The following is a 26019-nucleotide window of genomic DNA, read 5'->3' as shown; positions in this document are numbered from 1 at the left end:
CTTTCCCATTTGCTCACACCCTCTTTGATTTACCAGCTGTTCCATCTCAATGAGTTAAGTTCCATTCACTCCAACACATGGATGATGCCTTCTCTTCTTTACTGACTCAGCTCCTAAAGTCAGTGCCTTCAAATGGTTAAAGTACCTGTTATTCAGAGAAGTAAGATACATCTTGCGGTGTCTATTGCAAATCCTGCAATAATATTAAGCACATGACAAGGATTCAGTAACTACTTGTTGCTTACTTACTTGTGTGCTACATTTGTTTTTTCACTTAAGTCAGGGGTTAGCAATTTTTTTTTAAATCAAGGGCCAGATGTTAAATATTTTTGGCTTTGTGGCCCATACAGTCCCTGTCACAACCACTCAATTGCTGTTGTGGTGTGAAAGTAGCCATAGACATTATGTAAACAAATGAACACGGCTGTGTGTCAATAAAACTTCATTTTTTTAAAATATTTTTTTCAGATTTTATTTGAGAGAGCAAGAGAGCACAAGCAGGGGGAGGGGCAGAGGGAGAGGGAGAAGCAGACTCCCCATTGAGCAGGAAGCCCCACCCTGGGATCATGACCCAAGCCAAAGGCAACCGCCCAACCAACCGAGCCACTCAGGCACCCAATAAAACTTTACTGAAAATAAGGGCAACTACTGGATTTGATTCTCAGATTGTAGTTGGATGACTCCTGATTTAAGTCATTCCAATTGCCTCTTACCAGAGAACATGTACATTTAAAACATTTCCAGAGATATTTTCTTCAACTCCCCACCATTTTTATTTAACAACTTTAGTAGCCATCTGCTGTACCCTAAGCTCTGTGTAATTTTCTGATCTATGAGTCAAGTAACCAACAGTCCTGCCCTCTGGGGTCTCTTCATCCCTCAGGAGGACCGAGATGGAAATACAGATAACAATTCAACTTGGTATGGGGCACCTGGGTGGCTCAGTCGGTTAAGTGTCTGCCTTCAGCTCTGGTCATGATCCCAGGGTCCTGAGACCGAGTCCTGCATTGCACTCCCTGCTCCATGGGGAGTCTGCTTCTCCCTCTGCCTCCCTCTCTCTCTGTCTCTCACGAATAAATAAATAAAAATCTTAAAAAAAATTCAACTTGGTACAAGAATCTCTATAATAAAATCTTTTTTTCTCAAAATGCAGGAACCTGGGTATTGTCCTAGAGAGTTTATTCCACTCTTCAAACCTCCCGGAAAAAATGACACGCATCAGGCTGCTGATCTCACAGTATACTCTCCGAGGCAGGAATTTGAGGAAGCCATCATTTCCATCTTAAGTAGAAAATGAAACCCTTTTTTTTTTTTCCTTTTAATTACTGGTTGTTTCTGACCTTAGAAAAACGGGAAGTGAAAGGAATCAAGAAACACTTTCCAAACAGAATTCCCTTCAATGCTCAGGGCTTAGGTTTTAGTGACAACACCCATGGATGACAGTGTCTTTCCCAAATCACGCGGGTGACTATGAGACAGAGGGGTGGCCGCCCCAGGTGAGCCGCGCTGCCATCACGTTGTTACCAGATTCGAGACTTTCTCCTCAGACATTTAAGAACACAGAATACTTTGTAAAGTACTTGCTCCTTTATTTGCCATTTGTAGAAAGCCCAGTGAGCACTTGAGCAGGGTGAAGAAAGTGCAGACTGTTCTTCACTCGTAGGAATACTCTGATAACCCCAGCAAAGTGTGGAGTAAGCCGAGAAGGAAGCAAGCATTGGAGTCCCGCCAGCCCCTGGCCCAGCTTCTTGATGGCTGTACCAGATGTCTGAATCAACCTCGGCAGAAGGACCAGGTGTTCTTTTAAATTTGAAATTGCAAGCAGAAACATAAGACCTTTTTTTGTCTTCTTTGAAGAAGCATTTAGAGGATAAAAAAATGGCAGCCATCAACCTGACTTGGAGTGAGACTTCTCAGCCAAATCTCGGTGAGAAAACCATTCCCCTTTCCCACTCTGAGTGAGTGGGGGGTCCCCATGGTTGCAGACTTCTACCCTCTCTTCCTGACCACAGAGAAATGTTCAGCCGGTCAAAGAGGACAAATGCTCCAAGGAGACCACTCTGCCTCCCCACCTGGAGGACGGGCACACCTCCCAGGGGACCTGTTTCCTCTGGACTGTCTCAAGGGGCATGACAGCATCTTAAAAAATGTCTGGACTTGAAAGGCAAAAAGTCAACCTTCAGATTTGTGTTCAGGAAGAAAGAAGACAGGCTGGTCAAAATTATATCCACTAGACATGCAGTCAGTGAGCCGGCGTGCTTTTTATAAGCCAACAAACATAAAAAACAAGACGTGATGCGGTCCATTGGCTGGATTAGAAACAAGGACACTGCAAAAGGATTTACCAAAGGTGGCTTTGAATGGGTCTACTCTCCTTCCAATAGACTGTTCTGTCTGTTGAATACATTCTTCAGAGGATCAGGTATTCTAAGTTGTTTTTTGGGGGGTTTTTTTGTTTTTTTTTACTATTTTAATGGGCCTTAGCCAGACATATTCTTGTGGCCCCAGTGAATGTTCTATAGCTAAAATACTTCAGGGATTGGCAAAAAGCCTGCAATATACACCTCCTGGAAGTGTTACTTCATCATGCACTTGCCCGGAGTAGCAATTCTGCTTCTGTAAAGAATTTCTGTAACCTTATTACATTCACCTCCAAGAAGAGATGAACAGTAGGGAGGCGTGCAGAAAGGCTACTTGGTGACTCAGACCGCAGACCTCGGAATGAAGTCACTCAAGAAGTTTGCATTAGTCTTGATCCTAGATTTCTCATTGTCCAAATCAGCACCGTGACCTTAACTACCCCCATCCCTACGCACACGCTTGTTCTCAAACATCTCGCACAAAGGCTTCTGTCCATGTCCTAGGTGCTGCCTCGAGACCCACCTGCCATTTCTTACGTGTCCTGTGCTATTGGTCTAGGTTTTGGAATCATTCTTGCTTTCAGCCCATTTAAATTTAGACGTGACCTTTTAAAATCCCCTTTGCTTTTGCTGTCCATCAACAGGGTTGTAGAAATTAGTTCCTGTGGCACTGATGGAGACAGCCCAGCGAGTACTAAGATTTCTATTGCTTTGGAAACGAGGTGGGGGCTATTTTCTACCATGATAGTTCTTGATAGACTTCCCTTCCCGAAAAAAGACTAGGTTGCTGGTTTGGGTGATTACAAAAGGACAGAGCTGAACATGGGGTCCTGAGGCCTAAGAGGAGAGGGTAGAATCTTACCTGGGAGGTTGAGGCTGGCATGGCTGAGAGAACCATTTCAGGTCAGACTCTTGAGAAAAACCAAAGAGGGTAGAACCTTGGGGAGATGAAACAGAAATATTCAGAGGAGGGGACACAGTCTAGGAGTATCTACAGCTTTATTGGCAGGGAAACCACAGGGCAGTGGTGCATAGGATTCCTTTGGGTTAAGAGTTGGAAAGTATAGTTTGTGGCCTATGGAGACAAAGAGCCAACCGAGACAGCTCACAATTAGAGCCTGTTTCTATTCTCAGCTACAAAATTAGCTAATTTGTCATTTATTTGCTTTTCTCCCAACCATGCGATGGCCAATTATCACCCATTTTGCATGACTGGGTAGTAATTTGAACATAAATTTAGGGAGGCCTAAGGAAAGGAGTTAAGAGTATTCCAATTACTGGAGCCAACTTGGCACTCCCGAATATCTCCCTCTCCACTCATGGGTTAGTCTCTGTCCCAAGATGACTTTGAAAAGTTTACTTTACCTCTCTCAGCCTCAATTTTATCATCTGTAATATGAAGATCGTCATATCTATCTTGCAAGGGTGTTTAAGGTTGCATGAAAGAATGAGCATAAAGCCCTGAGCCACAGTGATGGATACAAGGTAAATAGTGCTCAATATTCCAGCTCCGGGGACTTTCTCCAGGTTCTGCCTCTTATCCTTACATCCTGCACTGACAGCTCTGCTCAAATGTCTAGGTTCTTTCTGTTGATTTGAACTTCGTTTCTGTGACAACCTAGACCTCGTACATACTCTGTCCCTTCATCTGTCCTAGGTCTTGCTTACCCTCAGCTTCCTGTTGTACTCATTCAGTTCTATATTTAGAATTCCTTGGACACAATTTCACCTGTTTATGGTTTCATCTCCCAGATTCCAGACAGCTGTGGCATCTTGGAGATGCACAATGGCCAGGTTAGTTATGGTCTGGATATGGCAGCATGACAGCCTTGGCTATGGATGACATTAACTGGCAAAAAAAACCACTCACTGCACAGGGTTGTGAGTAAGATGATGGTTTGAAAGCTGGATGGTCAATTCCAAAAGTATAGAGTTCCTAGCAGAACTTCTTAGGAGGATCATGGAGTATGTGTACTATATACCAAGTTTTCTAATGTTGTTTGGGATTTCTTTTTTTTTTTTTAAGATTTATTTATTTATTTGAGAGAGAGAGAGGGGGTAGGGGCAGAGGGAGAGGGAGAAAGAACCCCAAGCAGATTGCCCACTGAGTGAGGAGCCCAGTGTGGGACTTGATCTCATGACCCTGAGATCATGACCTGAGCTGAAACTAGGAGTCAGACATTTAATTAACTGAGCTACCCAGGTGCTCCAGGATTTCCTTTCTTTCTTTCTTTTTTAAAAGATTTTATTTATTTATGAGAGAGAGAGAGAGAAATATTGAGAGAATGAGAGGGAGGAAAGGCAGAGGCAGAGCAGACTCCCTTCGGAGCAGGGAGCCCGATGTGGGACAGGATCCCAGGACCCTGGGATCATGACCTGAGCCAAAGGCGGCCACTTAACCAACTGAGTCATCCAAGCACCACTGTTTGGGATTTCTTAATTTTTTAATATACTAGGGACCTCAGAAAAGGGAAAGGCTGAAGTTTCTCCTGGACATGAGAAGCACCGGGTTTATAAATCAGGTATCAGATCTGTCCTCTTGCATTAAACATTTAGGCTAGCTCATAGGCCATATGCATATCAGCATGGTGGTGGCAACAGCATCTCATTTTGGTTAATAGTAATCAGTAATCTTGTCAAATTCAGGGTGGGATTCTTATTTTTAGGATAGCATATTGTGGTAGGATAAAAAATGTGTCCCTGAGGTATCAGGTTCTAATCTTTTTTTTTTTTTTAAGATTTTATTTATTTATTTGTCAGAGAGAGAGAACGCACAAGCAGGGGGAGTGGCAGACAGAGGGAGAACTCCCCGCTGAGCAGGCAGCCTGACGTGGGGCTTGATCCCAGGACACGGGGATCATGACCTGAGCTGAAGGCAGAGGTTTAACTGACTGAGCCACCCAGGCATCCCAGTTCTAATCTTTGATATCTGTAAATGTTACTTTATATTGAAAAAGGGTCTTTGCAGCTGGGATTAAGTTAATGATCTTGAGATGGGGAGAGTATCCCGGATTATCTTGGTGGACTCTAAATGTAATCACAAATATCCATATGATTGAGAGAGAGGGAGGGAAGATTTTTACTATAGACAGAAGAGGAGTAGGTGATGTGACCTTGAAAGCAGGAAGGTGGCCACAAGCCAAGGAATGCTGGCGGCCACCAGAAGCTGGAAGAGGCAAAAAACGAATCCCCCTCTAGAACTTTAGGAGGGAGTGCAGCTCTGTGGACACCTTGAATTCAGCCCAGGGACAGTGACTGGACTTCTGAAACTATGAGAGAATAAATTTCTGTTGTTTTAAGCCACTAGGTTTGTGGTTACTTTTTACAGCAATGATAGAAACCTAATACACATGCTATTTCTCTAATTATGACACATTTAAGGTCTTGGGTTCAACCTCTTATATATTAAAATGTCTCTCCCTATCTAAAAAACAACTCTGGGCAAAGTGTGCCCATGCATCAGAAGAAAATACATATTGACTTCTGCATAAGAGGAGATACTTCATGTTTCAAAAAAAAATCTGATTATAAATAACATATATGGGAGGTTATATAGACAATATAAAATAAAGATGAAAATAAAAAGGAGGCATGGTCCCATCATCCAGAAATAATCTCCATTTCTTGGAATGTGACACATATCCTTTCAAACTTCTTTCTCCAGCTACACATACACCCACATACATGTTTGCACCCCTACTCACATTTATATAATCATGCTACATTATGAAAATTGGATCAATACTATACATTTTATACTTGTTTTTTCTACTGAATATTTTATGGGATTCATTTCCAGTTAGTAAATATACATATATCATCATCATTTTTAATGGTTGTATAGTATTCTACATTGCTGTACCCTATTTTTTTTTTCAGCAAATGATCAATTTCTTGGACATTTAGTTTCCAGTTTTTATTTTGATGAGAATCCTCTGCATATATTTCTCTGAACTGGTCTGAACATTTTTTTATGGTACAAATTGCTAGAAGCAACACTGCTGAGTCAAATAAATATATATATATATTTATACATAAATATATATAAAATATACTTTTAAACATATTATTTAAATATCTATATATTCATATATTATTATATATTATAATATATATATAATTATATATTTATATCTATATATTATAATATATATATTATATTCTATATATTATATATATTATAATCTATATATTATAATATAATTATAATACATATTAAATATATTTATATTATATTTATATAATAAATATTATATAAAATATTTAAATTTAAATATTTTAAATATATATACACATATATGTTTGTAATACTGATGCATAGTGTCACATTAGTATTTCCAGGTTTGTACCACTCTATTCCCCAAACAACAGTACAGCCTTGCCAATAGTGATTTAAAAAATTAAGGTTTGGGGCACCTGCATGGCTCAGTTGGTTAAGCATCTGCCTTCAGCTCAGGTCATCATCCCAGAGTCCTGGGATGGAGCCCTGCATCGGGCTCTCTGCTCAGTGGGGAGTCTGCTTCTCCCTCTGCCCTTCACTCCACTCATGCTCTCTCTCTCACTCTCTCTCTCTAATAAATAAATAAAATCTTTTAAAAAAATTAAAAAAAATTAAGGTTCTGTGGTTGCAAGCAACAGAAAAGAATGCTAACTAATGGAGAAAAAGGATGTAGTAAAAGGGGGCTAAGGTGGCTCACAGATACAAAGAAAAGACTGAATGGTCAAGAAGGGGGCTATTCTTCTCTCTAGAGTTCTTCCAGAAGGGGATGCTGATCCATCCCCTTTTTATTTCTTTGTGATTCAAATTCCCAGAAGGTAAAACTGGATTTCCAGAGCTTGGCCCCATGCTCACTCCCTGGACCAGTCACTGCAGGGCAATGTGATATTACATTTTGATGGGCCATTTCCCACCATAGGCTAGAACAATGAAGAAATAGCAGACCTCCACAGTGTGCACATCAAAGAGAGGCCATCTGTGGGATGAATTCTACTTTGTGTCCAGTCTTCCAGTGGTCCATTCCAAGACCAAATTAACTGGAGCTAAATCTGCAGAAAGAGAGCTATGAGACATTCACTTCTTAGAGTGTGAATCACCTGAGAAGATAAAGAATGACATCAAGATTCCTGAGAATATCAGCCAATAATGTGGAAGCTGAAGGGTAAAGGAAGGCGACCAAATTTCCCTGAGTCACACCTGTTAGGGGTTCCGCAAATCACATTCTGTATTCTGTGTAGTCTCCTGCATGCGATCATGCTAATGGTATACTCTGAATAAACCTTGTGGACTAGAGAAAAAGTACCTCTTACAGAATGAAAGGCATATTTCTTTCTAGATGATCTTCATGCTACACTTCGTAGGGGATAAAAATTTGACACAAACATTACTAAACCTCAACTCCATTATGAATACTGAACTCACCTCAAATTTTACTCACTCCACCCTTCCCAAACCTATTCTTTTATCTCTGTGGAATCTAGTGCCATTTACCAGGAAACCTAAGTTCTGTGTTTTGTTTTGTTTTGTTTTTGACTTTTTCTTCACCTCCACATCCCATTCATTTCTAGATTCTACTGAACAGTAATGGATAACACATTCATGGCATTTACCATATGCCAACTAGGGTTCTACGTTTGTTACAAACATTAACTTATTTACTTCTCATTACATTTCTAGAAACTACTATGATTATCTTCGTTTTGCCGACAAGAGAACTAAAACACAGCATCCCAAGTCACAAAGCTAGAAAGTGCTAGATCTGGGATGCCGCCTTCAGGCAGTCTGGCTCCAGAATCCACGCTCTTAACTCTTAGAGTTTATGTTCTAACTATTTTTTGAATCTCTCATCTTTTCTCCCTTTTTCTTAGCTCAAGTCCTTATCAAAACTCACTTGAATTCGGTCTTAATTGTGATGGCCATTATATGAATCTATATATGTGATAAAATTTCATAAAACTATAGATATGCAAAAGTTGATAAAATTTGAGTAAGGTCTGTAGTCTAGTTAATAGTATTGTGCAATGTCATAAGTAAGTTGTTACTGTTAGGAGAAGCTGGGTTAAGGATACATGGGATCTCTCTAGTATTTTTGCCGCTTATTGTGAATATATAATTATTTCGAAGTAAAAAAAAAAAAGTCTTTTTTAATTAAAGTAAAAAAAAAAAAAGGAAGTCTTTCTGTTTTTCATCGCCATGTCCTATTCTCCAATTCTTTTCTCACTATGGCAAGAGGGATCTTTCTGATTTCCTCCCGTCATTTCCCCGGTTCTTCCACAACCCCTATTGCCCTGAAGGATGAAATCTGCCTTCCTTAACATGTTTAAAAACCTGGCCCCAGGCTAGGTTTAGAATTCCACCTCCTGGCCAAGCCCTGCATTTAATATTGCATTTCCATACTGTACTCTCAGTAGAAATAATTTTTCTTTCCAGATTGTATCCTGGAATCACTGCTCTGGGATTTTGGTCCTTTGCTTTTCCTCATTCCCGGAGACCTTTTCCAAGACCCCCCTCTGCTGATGCCGCTTCATCCTGCAAGCTGAGTAAGGCTCAGAATTGCCTTCTCTGGGACTCTTTTCCACACCACCTTTCTTCCTCACCTGAGCTGAGTTAGATCCCTCTGAGGTCCCCATAGCACCTGATAAGTGCCTCCATCTTGGCATTTCCTAAGCTGGGTCACATCCACTTATTAGTCATCTGCCTCCTGGCACATTCCCTGAGGACTAAAACAAATCTTCCTTACCCAGCGCCTGGCGGCTCAGTCGGTTAAGCATCTGACTTGGTTTCAGCTCAGGTCATGATCTCAGGATCATGAGATCGAGCCCCGTGTCCTGCTTCGTGCTCAGTGGGAGGTCTGCTTGAGATTCCCCCCCCCCCCCCGTCCCTCCCCTTCTGTCCCTCCCCCTGCCCCTCCCCCTGCCCCTCCCCCTCTGCTTCTCCCCATTTGTGCTCACACGTGCTCTCTCTCTCTCTCTCTAAGATAGATAAAATCTTTTTTAAAAATCTACCTTACATTCAGGGCCACATAGTGGGCCCTGAATAAGTGTGCTTCTTGAGTGAAAGAAAAATAAATGGATCCCTGGGTTGCCCACTTTCTATCTTGTCAAAGGTCTTCATTCACTTGACACTAAGTCAAATTCCTTTTATTTTTTTAAATCATAAAACAATTAATGCGCTTTTATGCTGCCATTCCCTGGGACACATTTTAATTTTTCTTTTTAAACATTTTAAGTGACATTTGGGAGAGTTCATAAATATATAGAAATAATTTCAAAGGCTATCAGTTTATGGGAATATAAAAAGTGCATGGTATTGCTTCGATTTTGAATATTTCTATAGGGAGATACATTGGGTTCCCATTTATTCTATCATCCCAAGCCTGATCACTTTATGCCATCCTCCCCCTATCAAGGCTGCTTTTTATGCCAAATAAAGCATACATATAGTTTCAATTTCTTTAACTCCCAATGTAAACTTAATGCTTTAAATATTTGGAGTTTTCAGTTTATTTTGTCATGTTTACATTCTACAGAAACTTAAGGCAGCTCCAACCTTCAGTATGTTTTCTTTTAATCTTTCATATATCCTATGGCACAGACACTGTCCAGGAAAAAAGATCTCACCAATTTGAAGTTTGTCTTCTTTTTGATATACAAGGTACGACTTTTTGGTTGGATGTGACCAGAAGTCACTTACAATTATTTGTTGATGGTCTGAGATACTTGAGTATACAGAGGGAGTAATAGTTAATGGTGAGTAAGTTCAGCCAGATCCATTTCGTTCTCAGCAAGTGTCTCCAACTAGTTTGACCATGTGGCCTCTTCCAGAATGTCCCAAGCAGAGTTAGATCACCACCTTCCTTTCCTTTGAAGCCCAGCTACAGTCCAGGGAAATTTAGGACACATGTTCCAGACGTCTCACACTGAAATACTTTTGGTTATTGTGGTTAAATATACTCTCTCCAAAACTAGGATCATTCATGAGGGCATTCTGAGGTGATTTTGTGGCATTTGTTCAAAATAGAAAAGAATGATTTCCTTAAAGAGTAAGGAAAAGAACTCGAGGCAAAGAGTATTAAGTTGAGACTTAGAACCTACATAGCCATCATGAGTTGGTGCTCTGCAATCTGGAAATGCCTTCTGGTGTTGTCAAGATGTTTGAAAGAGAAGTCTATGCTTTCTATGCTGATGTGCTCTTTAAAATGCAGTTCTAATGCTAGGTCTCCTGAAAAGTCTCTGTGTAGATTTAGTCATGTACTCCTCTGAACTCCTATAGCATTGGTCACAAGAACAAACCCTATTACATGCAGGTGCTCTTCTAAGCACTACATATATATTACTTCATTTCATCACTAAAGCAACCTTTTGAGGTAGATACGATATTATCATCAACTGCATTTTTCAGATGAGGACACTGAGGCCCAGAGAGGGTAGATAACTTGTCCAAGGTCACACAGCTAGGAGGTGACAGAGTAGCACTAAACTCAGGCAGTGTCGCTCCAGAACACCAGTTCTTAATCCCCATGTTATGTCACTTTCCATTCCATTCATGCCTCTGCCAGAGTGCTGACCCTGCTAGAATACAGTTCATGGTTGTGTCTCCTTTGCTGACTGCAAAGCCTTTACCTTATTTCATTCCTATACAAATGCCAAGAAAGTACTGCCCATTGCTGACAACACAAATAGTTGTTGAATTAGTAAATGTCCCTTCTGCTGATTCAATCCTTTGGATTATCAATAAGACTTAAATATAGGTATGAGAATAGAAATAAGGAAAAGCAAAGTTGGATACAGCCTTATTGTGTGCAGTAGGGAACAGCATGTTCCAAGATCCTGTGGCACAAAGGAACATGGGGAGCAAGAAGAAAGGAGCAAAAGGAGGATTCATGTAACCCTGGAATCTCACTGGCTCTGTCCTCTGTCCCCAGTGTTCATGAGTAATCTGGAATTGGCTACAATTGACAGATTTCTGTTTCAACGTGTTCTTTGGAATAAATTTTGTTGCATTCCCATCAGGATAATAAAATCATGTTCCAAATGATTCCCAGTTTCTGTTCCCAAAAAGACGCCATTCTATATAATCAGGCAATGGCCATTTGACCTTTCAAACTCCTTGTTGTTTTTTTTTTCCCCAAAACATTCTAAATTGAAAACTCTGAAAATTAAGGAATCTTGGAAATTTAGTGCTTACCCTAGTGCTTGAGTCCAAGCTCTGATAGCTGCCATCACCAAGCTACCAAAAAGAAATAGCTGCTGAGGGATAAAGAATGATGACAGTCATTTCTTTCAGAAATTTAAAAAGCTGAACTTCCCTTCCAGGAATAGGGAGAGCTACATTATGCTCTACATTACCACAGCACTGAGAGAATGCCCATGGAATTTCTTAGGAGGAGGAACAGATCTTGTTCTTTCCTTAACTTTTAAAAATAGGTCAGGACTTCAGAACTGAAGTACATGTTTATTTTGTTGTCCCAATTTATCCTCTTCTATTTTATAGCCTTCCTGTTTGTGTGTGTCTCTCACAGGGAACCACATGGAAAACAAATGTCTAGTGAGCACTTTTTCCTCAGAAATAAAAATGTAAAGGCAATAGGCATTCCTTAGTAAGCCTACTGTCAGGGGAAATGGGGTAGAGAGGCAACTTTCAAACATGTTTTTCCAGAAACCTAGATAAACTGTGAAAATAATTGGAGTTGTCTCTTGAGGGAAGCCATAAAATGCCATGATGTTGAAGTGAATGAAGGATTAAGAGACTCTGCAGAGGGCACACCCATTTCCCCAGCACTTTATTGTGCAATGCCATGTTTTCCATGTAGATGGCTTTGTTCTGCAGGGAGAGGGGTGAATGGATGGCAGTGCTGTGGGTGCTAGATGCCTGGTGGGTTTCCTAGAGACCATTGAGATAATTAAAAGGCCCAGTACCTAGAAACAAACAAACAAACAAAAACACAAAAAACTTTGATCGCAAGTATGATATGGATGAGGTTGCCACTGTATGACTTGCAAATTGGGTTGTTTTTCTTTGGTCTCTTCTTTGGTACTGAGAAGTAATGATATTTAATATTGGCTGGAATTGTGTTCGAAGCAAACTTTATTTGAAAGCCTTCACATTTTATTTTATTTTGTGTTTTATCTTATTTTATTTTGCTGGTGGTGACTTGGAAGACTAGTGTTGGATTTTGTGTGTGTGTGTGTGTGTGTGTTGAATTTTTGAAATGATGAAGATCTTTACCAGGATTTACTAAGCTGAGATGAATATGTCTTAAAGGTGACTGAGCTTTGGTGCAGGATGTCATCTAATGGGCTCATACTGTGTACTTTACCTGGGGGTCTCATTAATTACGCCCATTCTGCAAAATCACACCACGTAGTCCCCACCTGACATGGTCACGGGTCATCATTATTTCAAATCTTTATCTGGCATTGTCTTTTAAACCTTTTTAAATTTTGTAATAATTTCAGACTAACAACAACATTTCAATAACAGTGCAAGAATTACTGTTTACTTTCTACTCAGGCTCCTGCAAATGTTAACCTTTATTACATTTTTCTCTTTCTCTCTTTGAATGAGACACTCTACGTGGATATCTCATACCATCTTAATATTAGCTTTTTAAGTTGCTGCTAAAGATCTGAGTTGCCTCTGAATTTTTGTAGTCTAAAAGGTCATGCCAAGAATGAGGTAATTTATCCATTTTCAGAGCACTAAATAGAATGCAGTCATCACTTGCTTATCCAGCAAATGTAAATAAAACACTAAGGTAAACTAAAGAATGTCAGGAGGTGGTCTGATGAGAAACAAAGGTAGGAAAAAAAATGAACCTAATTCCTGCTTCTTTGTATCTGAGTTTCAGAGACATCTTATTTCAGAGGAGAAGGCGCAGCTGAGCTGAGCATATCTGTGTTATGCAGATCCATAGGTGCCCCTTAGCCCAAGGAAGTGAGAAGCAGTAAAGGCAGGCAATTAAAGAGGCAGAATATAAATTTGGTGAGTGTAGGTGAAATCAATACTGATGCAGAAGAATAAATAGAGTTTTGATTAATGTAATTATTTTTTGAAATCTATGTGCAAAATAACTGCTTGCGAAGCTAGGACTGAAATATAAAGTACCAGCCCCACACCCCCTCACCTCTGCATTCTGCTTGCTCTGCTATCTTCACAGAAGCAGTGTGTGTGTGTGTGTGTGTGTGTATGTGAGAAACAAACTTCTTCAAGTCATGGGAAAAAATGAGGATATGATGAAATACATTTTTATATTTATTTATTTATTTTTATGATATACATTTTTAAATAAAAGCAGTCATCATACTGGCTCAGTTGTGTAAGTCAGGCAGACATCTCATATATAGACTATGGTCATAGTCTATATCCTTTCCTAGAATGAGCATATTTTGTATTTTTATGATCCATTGGTATTCAGGTCGCTTCATGAATAAGGACAATTTGTTATATCTTTTGGTATTGTCAGAGATCAGCCAAGAGCTCCAATTCATTCAATTGTCATTATTATTTGTTCATAGTTAAATATTCAAGAAAATGTTTTCATTTAATTAATTTGACATGTTGATATATTGCCAGCAATTGTTATAGTTTCATGGAACAAGACAATCTGTGTGGTTTTACTCAGATCAAGATAAGCATCCTTCCTTTAAACAAGGCTCCTGATGAAATCCTACCCTAAAAACAAAAAACAAAACACAAAAACAAAACCCTAAATAATAGAGCAGCAACATGATTTATGGAGCACCTACTATATACCAAAGAATGTTCTAGGCACCATACAGACCTCACTTTATTTAGTCCTTAAACAAATTACTAATGAAGACACTATCCTTTCAATATTGTAGTTGAAGTGATCCAGGCTCAGAGAGGAGAGCAGAAGGTCACTGAACTCGTGGGTGATAAACTCGGGATTTATCCTGTAGTTCTCTCTCATGTCAAAGCCCGAGTCTTTGTTCATTCTGTTAAAGTGCTTCTCATGCTAATTAAAAGAAAATAAATGTGTCAAGAAAGTATCAAGATACAACAAGGATCTTTCCCATCAAACTCTGTCCCTTTATTTCATATCTCGCTAAAACTGGAAGCAGGGCTGCAGCTTATGGTTGTATGTTTTGGGCACTGCACAAAGGTGCCTGCCCAAGGGGGAGAGTGGGAGCTGACCCGCAGTTCTTGCTTGGCCCCTGTCTGGATCCTTCCTTGTCCACTCACACGGAGCACTTCTTCTGATACGCAGCAGTCAACTAGAACAAACACTGCCCCTCACACAGATCACCCATCTCTTCTGCTTAATTTTTAGACCTCTATTAGAATATTTCTTGGCAACTCATTCTTACGTTTTTAACTGACCATAGAAGTTTCAGGCTAGCTTAACTCAGAATGAGCCCAGTGATATAACATTATTCTTTGTCTCCAGCTAATCAGAAGTCTGCTGTAATTTGCTGTTTGCTCAATCCATGCTTTTCTTTTCCTCATCTCGAAAGGAAGCCCAGTTGTGCAGTCTGGGGTCTCATAAGTGAATCTCCATAGTCATATGTATCACTACAAATAATTTTTCTAGTCCAAGACATTATTTACTCTTTACTCTGCATTTCAAAGAAGCACCTGACCACTGTGTTATTTGAAATATATATGGAATGACTCTTTCACTATATGCAAATAGAATAATGACTGCTCACACTCATCTTTTCTCGCCTGGATGTGAACACAACATCAACAACAAAGATTTTAGAACTTACTCTAAAAGATCATGTATCCCCACAGGTTTCAGTAAGATTTAACCAAATGTGAAAACTTGGAACAATTTAAAGTGGTTCCTCCATGGTCACTAAAATGAGTGACTTTTTCCTTCAGTTATAGAGCATTTAAATAAATACATGATAAGGGAATTAAAGTTCACACTCGAGGATGACGAGCAAGAGAAGAAAGTAGGAGGCCTTTCAGGAGCACATAACGTTGAGGCCCAGAGTTAGCATGGAAACACAAAATTAGAATTTGCTTTGTTGTCTCCTTCCCCTCTCCCCACCTGAGTCTCTCATTTGCTCATTTGGTAAATATTTACCAACTATCTGCTATGTTCAATGAATGAACTGAATTTTCTTCAAGCAATGGGCAAGAAAGACAGTACCAAACCTTATAAAGTATAGAGACTATTGGGAGGAGACATCAAATAATTTTAAAAAATAATTAATTGCCTGGGCCCTGCCAATAAGGAAAGTATGGGATATATGTTAGATAGGAAATTGTAGCTTGAGGTCAGTCTTCCACACAGCAGAGGTCTCCTCTCCTCTCTTATCTACTCACAGGGCTCTGGGGATATCACCAGTTATGTTTCAGAAGCAGTAGGAAAATGTCATTTGTGAATATGGAATACTGTATATGAAAATTATAAAGTCGAAATATGTTTGTAGTCATCAGAATATACACACACATGCATACACACTCTTAACTTCTGTAAACTATTTAAAGACAGACAAGGACATTGGCTAAAAATGTTAAGTGGAAGTAGGACTGAGAGTGTCCCTAGAGGCAACATTGCTGACAGTAAGGAGCCCAGTGCTCAGAGCTGCCTGGGGAGACCCCACAGACAGGCGGGACTGATCATTTGCCCGGATGGAGGCCTTTCATGGACCACTTCCCCGCTGTGCGTTCCTGAGCACCTTGTTCATCTCACTCACAGAATAGCCCAAGAAAGCTGTTGGATTTGTTGGCTTATCTGTGGCAGGATCCAACCTTCGAGCTTTTGCCTTTTCAGTTCCTATTCCCTTGACTTTGTTCTCTGGGAAACTAGAACTGGGAAAAGGACACAAAAAGCATTTAAGGAATCCACATTCCCCTGCTCTTCTGCTCTTTCTTCTCGGTTCCCGCTAGTCTTAAGACAAAACTGTCCATTACTAAGGAAACAATGGTTAAGTTTAGAAATTTAAACCTAAAGCACTGGCTCTTTGAAAATTCTCATATGGTCTGGGAGGTCCGGAGGAAATACTATTTAAGCACGAACTTATGAGCTGGTGAGAGTTAGGTAAGGGAGAGCAAGGGGAGAACACTGAAGGGAGGAGGAATAGATAGAGGAACACATTTTATGAAGTAGTGGGAAGCATGGTGCATTCATCAGAGCAACTGAAGGAGGGCGTGGCTGGAGTGTGGCTGGGGCGTGGCTGGGGCGTGGCTGGGCGTGGCTGGGCGTGGCTGGGCGTGGCGAGAGTGGACAGGCATGATGAGGCCCTGGAGTTAGGGGGAGGCTAAAATCCTTCCGGGCAACCTTTAGCAATTTAGGCTGTATTCTAGAATAACGGAATGCTCTCCAAAGGCTTTACTTAAAAGTAATCAGAAGAAAAGGGACTCAGGCCAACTGGAGCATGATCAGCAACGCAAGTTAGCAGATTCATGCCTTCCATTACCATACAAAATAAATGTTGACATCCAAATTAATGTTCGAGCACCTTCAGCACTTGAACTTTCTCCACACACAATACAGATGAGCCTTAGGTATCCTCAGATGGCCTTTGTCTCTTCGGTATTCACCCACAGGTCAGGGTATTTGTGGAAGAAAGTTTTCAACCCCATGACAAAAGGACAAGAAATAGCAACTCGTGTTTCAAAGCCATGAATAATTGGGCAAGACACCCAGTAATTTCAGCCAAAATAATGCTGTGCTTATTTTTCGTGGGACAAAATATAAAATTCAATTAGAATTTCAAAATCAGCGCCTATTTAGGGGAAAGTCTTTAACATCATTACAAATCTATTTTAGAAAGGTAAATGTAAATTGTCATTTAGATTTAAGTGCTTTTCCATCAAAGTATATAATGAGCTTGGCTAAGGTGATTTCAGAACATCAGTGTGAACGTAATTAATACATGGAAATGTATGAAAAATGATCATGAGAACAGAATTAAATATTGGGAATTCATAATGCAGAGCACGTTGCAAGGGCTTAACATCCATAATATTCCTCATTTTCAAGGCAACACTATTATCGAATATGAAAACGATTTAACATAACCTTGCAACTTTAGGCCAGAAAAATTGATAAAATGTCACTCATTTGCACATTTTAGATAAAAGTGAGTATTAACACTCTGACTGCCTATTCTCAGAAATGCTTTTTCACCCAGGACCTAGAACATCTGGAGCACAAGCAGTGCTCAAGTTGAGTATGGACTCCTAATGTGGTAAGTCTGTAAATCTTTTCAATGACCTAAGTTAAAAAGTACTTCTTTAAAAAGTGCTATTAACACAGGGCTATGCCTAGCCCTTTGCCAGGTGTTCTGAGAACACAAAAGATGCAGAAAATACCATGCTTGCTTTCTAGGAGCTTACAATCTATTTTAACACAGTGTCTGGGGGAAATGGCCACAGTGCGGGGTTGGAGGGAGGGTAGTTCTAAAATCATAAACCCTGATAAGGAAAATTTTACTTTACAGATCAAGGTTATGTTGAGATGAGGACCTGCATTTACTTAGCACTTTATCATTCTTTCATCTAGCAATTAGTCATGTAGCACTGACAGTTCTTGGATTTGTTTCTTCGTATCTCACTTACCACTATAACTAATGTTCAATGTCATACATTCAGGAAGAAGCGGGATGGAGTTAAAACTTACTTCTACCCACCTCCAAAGTCTGAGGTGTTTCCTTACCTAGAGAGTGGTCATTTGTTGTTTTATCTGGCCCAAACAATTCCTTTCCTTTTTTAGGTAGCTGCTTCTCCTCCAAGGTCGTGATTCTGCAAGGAGTTTCCAATTCCCAAGCTGCAGACCCCTGACCACGTGTGTAGGTACGTGACCTAGTCATTGTAACCATCTCCACTCCTATTGTTTCAGACATGGATGTGGAACTGAACCAAAACAATAAGGGTTCTTTCCTAAATAGTTTGTGTTCAAGAAGGCAGAGGAGACTTCTATTTCCCTTGACATGTGGTTGTAAGATACAACACTGAATCTGCTTGTAGCAAGGGATTCAGACCTGGGAAAAGATTATGCAAGAGAAGAAATTAACATTCCCTGAGAAATAGACAAGAGGTGGAAGTGAGAGCAGGTGGAAGGTGGGAGTGCGCGTGGAAGGATGGCCGAGGAAGGCATAGGGCAACCCAACAGTGTGTATATCCAATAGAGCCAGTTCTTCCTACTCCTTCCCATGACTTGCTTATGAAATGAACACATTCCCTATATTTGCTTAAAATGATTTAAATTATACATCCTGGTTCATATATCATTGGCATTCAGCTTGTAAAATGGGCAGCATTTGGACCCCCACACTGGGTTGGAATCCTGGGCTAAGTGTTTACTAGCTGACTAAACTTAATATCTTGGGGTCTCAGTTTTCTCATCTGCAAAAGGGGTTAAATGTTTCCATCCTATGTTATTGAAAAGATTGCACAATGTAATGTACATGGTATATTTGATAAAGTGCTCACCGATTAAACAAATAGTTTAATGCAATGATCCTTTTTTTCTCTATAACCCTCAGTATCTTTTTTTCTGTGTCCCTCATAGCTTTCCATCATCCTTTCCAACTGGCATTCTTGAGAAACATCTGTTTAGCTAGAAGGTAAAGAGTGACTTTAAAAGTTTCTGTGCCAAGGGTGACCATGCAGCTTTCCTTAATTCAGACCACAAGCAGCAGAAGTCAGCTACGCACATGAGACCACACCGCATATTTCCCCCTTGCCATCTTTCCTACTTGCCCCGTTCTCTCATTACCCATGACGATTTTACACAAACTCAACCAGGAAAGCCAATTGAGTATAAAACACATTTCTGACAATGTGACTCAACTACCATAGAACTATAAAGTTGGAGAAAATCTTAGAGAAACGACAGCGAACCAATATTCAGTCATTTTACAATAGAAGAAGGAACGGGAGAAAACACTGAGCTGAACCTTTATATATGCTTCCTCATTCAACTCCTCATCATGAGAAGTAAATATTATTACCTGATTTGGTAGGTGTGGACACTGAGGGTCAGAGAAGGGAAGTCATCTGCCTGAGAACACAGCGGTGGCGTGTCTTACTCCAGAGACCCGCCCTTCACCTAGGCTGTGTTTTTTTCCAGTAACAAAAGAGCTGATGAGTAGGAGTAAACCAACCTTAGTGATAAGCCTTAGGAAAAGTTTTTGCTCACAAAGGGGCTTCTTGGAGAGTAGGACTTTTCAGGATAAAAATAAAATCTGAAATTTCATTTGGGAGAACTTTCTTAGCTAAAGAGTTGAATTCTATTTTGCTCTTATCACCCTTCCCCTCTGTTTTAAGGCCATTCATAAAAAAAAATTAATTCCATGTAAGTTTAAGGAATATCACTCTGATTTGTAGCATTTTGAAATGCTACAAAATGTGGCTGAATCTTTCAAAAGGGCCAAATGAAATGCTGCCGCAGGGAAAAGGTGAGGTCTTCTAGAAAGGGGAAAGATCTGTTTTTATTTCACTGTCTCTGAGCCATGCACTCACTTTCCACATGTGGGTTGTTCTTTTTATTTTTATTTTTTTAGGACCTGATGTTCTATTGTTATGCCAACTTCTTTGAAAAAAATTCCTGCACACAAGAACCTGGAGTGGAGGAGGGTTGGGGGGACTCTTCAAAGCAAAGAACTAGAACTTGGTCTTCTAGCTTTTTTATTCCCTCTTCCTTCCCTCTGTCTTCTTTCACCAACCCCTCCCCCTTATACACACACTCATACTTTTCTATAAATGATAGCTAACAACAAATTTGATTATGCAAATTCTCCAAAGTATCTCAATATCTTCCTTAGAATCTGTGTCAACTCCTTCCTCTGGGGACAGGCAATTTTCCATAGATAGACCTATAACTGGAATGTTATGCCCATATCCCAAGCCAAGATTTCATCCTCCTTTGCAAATTGAAATGCCCTGTCCGTGTATTTAATCTTGTTAACAACAATCATCATCACCATTATTTAGATGCTTTAAGAATGTAGAATTTCCTTCATATATTTTTGAGACAGATTTTTTTTTTTTTAATTAACATAGTGTTTTAAAAACTTAGGCTCTGGAGTCTGATTTTCCTGGATTTGAATTCTAGCTTTCCCACTTCTAGCTGTGAGTCCTTGGGCTAATTGTTTAATTGCCTTAATCATCAATTTCCTCATCTGTAAATCAGGAAAGAGTAATACAGGTCTCATAGAACTATGGGAAAGTTAAATGAGTCTATGGATGGAAAATAACCTAGCAAAATGAATGGAACATAGTATGTGCTGCATAGAGTTAGCTATTCTCCATCACTATCTTCTTCATCATTTTAATGTAGGATATTGATAAAAGAATTATATAAAATAAAAGAATAATATGCACAAATCATTGTAAGGAGACTTCCCAATACTGACTTTTAAGTAATTTAAAGCAGTCATAGGGATCTGTGTCATGATATAAAGCTGCAAATATGGCAGCAAACTGGTACCCAGTACTTCTGATTCAACTGATGTTGCAATGGAAATGTTTTGACAGAGACATTGGTTACCTGGGGTACGCCATCACTTTCATAAATAGAGCATGTCAAACAATGGCTGAGCCAAAGCACATGTTGGATGTTTGAACAGGACACATCCACACTGTAAGTTCAACTTTCAGTCACCACTTCTTTGGCTGTTGCTGATAGAGGGATTGAAACTTCCTTTCTAGAGCACAGTGGGTTGTGAGCAGGACTGAGAAGCCATGATCTTGACACAACTGTTGAATGAACAGTGTCCTCAGCATCTGCTACATTCCAGCCCTGCGCCTGGTTCTGAAGGGCAGTGGTACACAGGGTCGTGTCCCGGCTCTCAAGAACATTATGACCATGACTGGGTGGGAGGAGAGAGGCCTTTAAAAAGGGGTATCAGTCAGGTTCTGCTGCAGTAACGATGAGTAGCAAACAATCCAAAATCAAAGATTTAGGCTAAAAAGTATGTACAAGGGAGATAAAGGAGCATGTAACCCAGAGTTTCTCAAAATTTTTTTCATTAATGCCCACTTAAGGAGTCTTTTTAGTTATTTTTTTCTAATGCATTCCCAAAATGAAAATCTCATACCACAGATAAATTGTATGTCTGTTTATGTACTATATGTATATCTGGGCTTTATATATAAAGATAGTAGGAGTCCTTTGCCTACCGAGAACAAATTTTCACCCCGTCGTGGGCAACATCTCCCCATTAAAAAATGTAGGATTTAAGCTACCTTAGAAGGTTTACAAGAAGTTTCAAGAGACTATAATACTTGGGTTGCATCTTGGAGGTAGCAGGAGGTTCTCAAACAAAGAAGAGGGAAGAACATTCCAGCCAGTGGGAATAGAAATGGTACCATGGCTCAAAGAACTTTCCGTATTTTGGAAACTGCTAGAGTGGTTGGAATGTTGGGCTGAAGTCAGGGTGTGGTGTGACAGAAACCTTGGGGGGGTAGGCACGTAATGATTCAGAGCTATGGTGAGGATCTCACCATAAAATCAACATTTCATTTTTTTCTTGACCTTTCTCGCCTGCTTACACTCTAGTCACGGAAACAACTTTGTTCCCAAGGACAACTGTCCCCCACTTTAGCCTTTAAAATGCTCCCACAATTGAAGGGGAGGGCTCCTAGCAGCAACGAGGCTAGCAACTGGGGCTTGAAACCTGCTATTCTCCTTCTCAATGGGTCAGCTGGGAAATCAAGGGAAATGAATCATTGCAAACAGCTGTGTGGGTTGACCATGCTTTGGCAGAGGGCCATTGTTTGCCAGTAAAAGTAGGGGCAGAAATCAACCTGTACTGAATGTTACTCACACATTTGGCTCAACTATGGTGAATTTCATAAAAGCTGATTTAAAGATTGTTCCTGAATTTCACTATTAATGAGGAAGCCGTATCCTTATACCACAGAGTTATATTCGGATTGCTTATTAATTTGCAGAATTTATGTCAACTTTTCTATCTTCTTCTTGTATCTTTGCGGCTTTAGCAATTAAGAAAATCATTCCAGGAAGCAAAGAATGCATTCTCTTTTGGCAAAGTTTTGTATGTTTGTATTTTCTAAACCAAAGATTTGGTCACAGTGATGTGACAAACATGAACCTCCCTAGGGGGTCGGGGGTGAGGAATAAGACAGTAAATTTGAAAAGTGGACTGTTCCAAAAAAAATCTGGACATAAATTCACTACATTTTAGGCTAATCTGGGACTTAGTAAAAATGATCATGTTACAAAACATTGAAACAATTCCCTGACCTATACCTAATTACTTTACTTCAATTTCCACTGAGACATTTTAACCTCTGTGAACAGCAAAAATCCCTCCACTGAGTATTTGTAAAATTGAATTCCAAAGCCCATCTTTAGGTTTGGTTCCTATAATCTAACAGGGATTAGATTTGTGGCATGCTCTGATTTGTCTATATTTCTGTAACATATGGAGAAACAGGAAGCCCAGGACTGCTAAGTGCAGGAAATCATGCAGATACAATGTAATTGTGTTCAGATGTGATATTATTCCTTCTTCTGGGTCTTATTAGAGGCACTCTAATTAAAGGATGACAGATGTTGTTGCTGAATTCTTTTATTGCTTATAGTTAAGGCTTCGTTTTTGGAGCATGGTTACCATCTGAGTGGAAATAATCCATTAATACCAGGTTAAACAGAGACAAATAATAAAAATAAAATTAAACAGGAAGAACTGGGCCTCACTATGATTTAGAGATAAAACTAAGTCCAACTTGTGACATAGGAGTTTCCCTGTGTCAGAGGCCCCAGTCTGAATGGGTGCTCCAGCTTTCCCAACAGGCACCCCCTCCCAGAGCCACCATCATGAGCATTTTTTAGATCTTAGCACTGTAGCCAGTTCCCCTTCACTATCAATGTTCTTCTGACAGTGGGAACCTTCTTCTAGTTCAAGTTCAAGTGGATAACTTTGAGTCTTCCTCAGCAGTTGAATGCACTAAGGATGTCAAATGCACTAGAAAAAGAATCACAGAATCCTAGAAACTGGAGAGGGCTGGAGGGAAATGCTGGCCCATATCCTTGTTCTTTCCCTAAGGAAAGAGGGGGCCACAGAGTGACTACATTTTTAAATCAAGACTAACTTCAATTCTATTGAATTCTGAAAATTAAAAGATCTGTTCTGTATGGATTTCTTTTTCCCCTTGGCTTGTTTTTGTCAAGAACTGAGGTGGTTTTATGAAGAAACTAGTGAAGCTTAAATTTTAAGACTTTTCCAAAACGATGGGAAAGGTTTCAGAAAGGCCAGGTCTTTAGTCATGTTTTTGTAACATGACTCTAAAAATGCTTGTTTTAACTAAAACTAGACCACTGTCTCTTTCCACTCTGACAACATCTCCATCATACTGTCCCTTATAGCATGTGGCAGCAGTTTGGGGTTCCAACTAAAAGGATGTTTAGTAACTCATACTTACATAATTTGCTGACATGGTTGTGTATTTATTGGTAGTTGTACCATTGTAGGAATGGCTTCTGGAAATACTCCCAGTTCAACTGTGCCAACTTACCCAGAGCTGTGCCACACAGGTGCCCAGGTTCCGGAGGTTGTATTTTGAAGTGAGGGTATCTCGTGGCACCTGGCACAAGAAATATGTAGATTGTGGAGCAGAAACAAGGCTTAAAATGTCCAGTGCTAGAAATGAGTCTATATAAAGAAAAATCTTGGGGCACCTGGGTGGCTCAGTCAGTTAGGTGTCTGCCTTCGACTCAGGTCATGATCCCGGGGTTCTGAGTTCAAGCCCCACATTGGGCTTCCTGCTCAGCAGGGAGCCTGCTTCTCCTTCTCCCTCTACCTGCCACTTCACCGGCTTGTGCTCTCTTTCTCTCTCTCTGTCAAATAAATAAATAAAATCTTAAAAAAAAAAAAGAAAAGAAAAGAAAAATCTTCCAAATCTTACAGCTCATACAAGGAAGAGACTTCAGACATATTTTCTCAAATTTGATGTCCCAAATTTGATGACTTTGCCAATAAAAAGTTGTATAAAGTTGAGAAAAACTTTTCCAAATATCAAAAGTAAAAAATAAATCTTGATCAACCAGGCTAGATGAAAGACTACATTATTTTTATATTCTATCTATAAAAAGATACATAATAAAATTGCTGTCATAAAAAGAAATGATCAAAGATTTTACTGTCAAAAATGTAAGGAAAAAGTATTACACAGTGTCAAGCAGTTAATTAGTAAAGATATTTAATTTTTCTAGATTTTGTCATTATTATAGCTGCCCATTTGATTAGATTGTAGGTTGTTGTAATTTATTTTCTTATTCTAAATATTTACTTTTGTTCCTAATTTGTGTTTGTGATTTTGTGTTCTTTTACTTTAAAAGGGCCTCCAAACTGCATAAGCTTCAGCATGTGTGGAGGTTTGGAGCCTAAAAGAAGTTGGGTATGATTAACAGCATCCAAATGGCCCCTGAAAGGTCCTAGTCGCCTGGTACTGATGTTCCTATGGAATTTCTTTCTCTTGATGTGGCTTGGACTTGGAGACCAACTTCTAACAAATAAGCTTGAACTAAAGTGATGGGATGTCACTTTGGAATTTACATTATAAAAAGAAAACAAGACTATATTTTTCTATCGGGTGTCTCTCTGAAGGAAGCTGCTGACATGTGATCAGCCCTATGGAGAGATGCAAAATAGCCAAGACCCGATGTCTCTGGCTCATAGACAGATTGCACCTGAGGCCTGCCAACAGCAACCATGTAAGTATGCTTGGCATGGAATTCTTCCCCCTCTGTGAGCCTTGAGATGCAGCCTGACAAACACCTTCATCATCCAACCTTGTGCAAGACCTGAGCCACAGGCATCCAGCTAAACCACACCCAGATTCCTGAGCCACGGAAATTGTGAGATTATAAATGCTGTTTGGAGTAGCTAGGTTGTTGAGCAATTTGTTATGTACTAATAGATGATTAATATATTGGGGAAAGATAAAGATAATTTAATCAACTTGTTAAATCCTTCTTCTCAAATAGCATGGAAGGAATATTGTCTTGTTTAATGAAATACCATTTCCTGATACTGCTGAAAATCCATTTCCTTGTTTCTCTTTATGTTCTGATACAGGGCTCTGGGATACTCATGAATAAGCATAATACTCACAAAGTTTGCCCTTAGTAGTTGCTGAACAACTCATAATATTAAAGAATTTGCATTGTTCTTAAATTTGTATGTATGTGGCTTTAGGTGAAACATATATGAAATGTGATAAGCTTGTTTTCACTGTAAACTAGACAGATATTAAATGTTAGAATTAGGGAATTTTACTTTTAAAAAAACATTTTAAAAGATTTTCTTCTGTATTCAATAACATTTTTAAAATTCAGCTTTAAATAAATTTCAGTGTAAAATCAATATTCATGATTTCTAATTGTATTTTGCTTGTTAAATTAGTATATAATTTTTAATATTTTAGAATAAAATATCTTTTTAAAAGCATGTGCATAATAATTTTATTTTTAAAGGTTTTACATTTATTTTACTTTACTTTTTTGATGAAATAATATTTAAATTTGTTTATTTGGAATACAATTACATTTAATTTTGATCCTGTAGATGCTTAAAACAAAATTGTGTTTGGACGCCTGGATGGCTCAGTCAGTTTAGCCTCTGACTCGTGATTTTGGCTCAGGTTATGATCTCATGGGTGGTCAGATGGAGCCCTATATCTGGCTCTGGTCTCAGCAGGGAGTCTACTTGAGAT

General features: G+C 39.4%; 1 long non-coding RNA gene across 1 annotated transcript; it reads left to right on the top strand.

The window, feature by feature from the left end:
* Positions 1-1366: 1366 nt before the first annotated feature.
* Positions 1367-25582, top strand: LOC123863885 (uncharacterized). The gene is made up of 3 exons (XR_006795667.1): positions 1367-2422; positions 18050-18129; positions 24644-25582. It is a non-coding gene; the product is annotated as an uncharacterized LOC123863885 (long non-coding RNA).
* The last annotated feature ends 437 nt before the right edge of the window (positions 25583-26019 follow it).

This window comes from Mirounga angustirostris, unplaced genomic scaffold (assembly GCF_029215605.1).
Source record: "Mirounga angustirostris isolate CCGP_5_RB_7025 unplaced genomic scaffold, mMirAng1.0.hap1 SCAF_1, whole genome shotgun sequence".
Classification (NCBI taxonomy): Eukaryota; Metazoa; Chordata; class Mammalia; order Carnivora; family Phocidae; genus Mirounga; species Mirounga angustirostris.
This window is presented reverse-complemented; position numbering and strand designations above follow the sequence as displayed.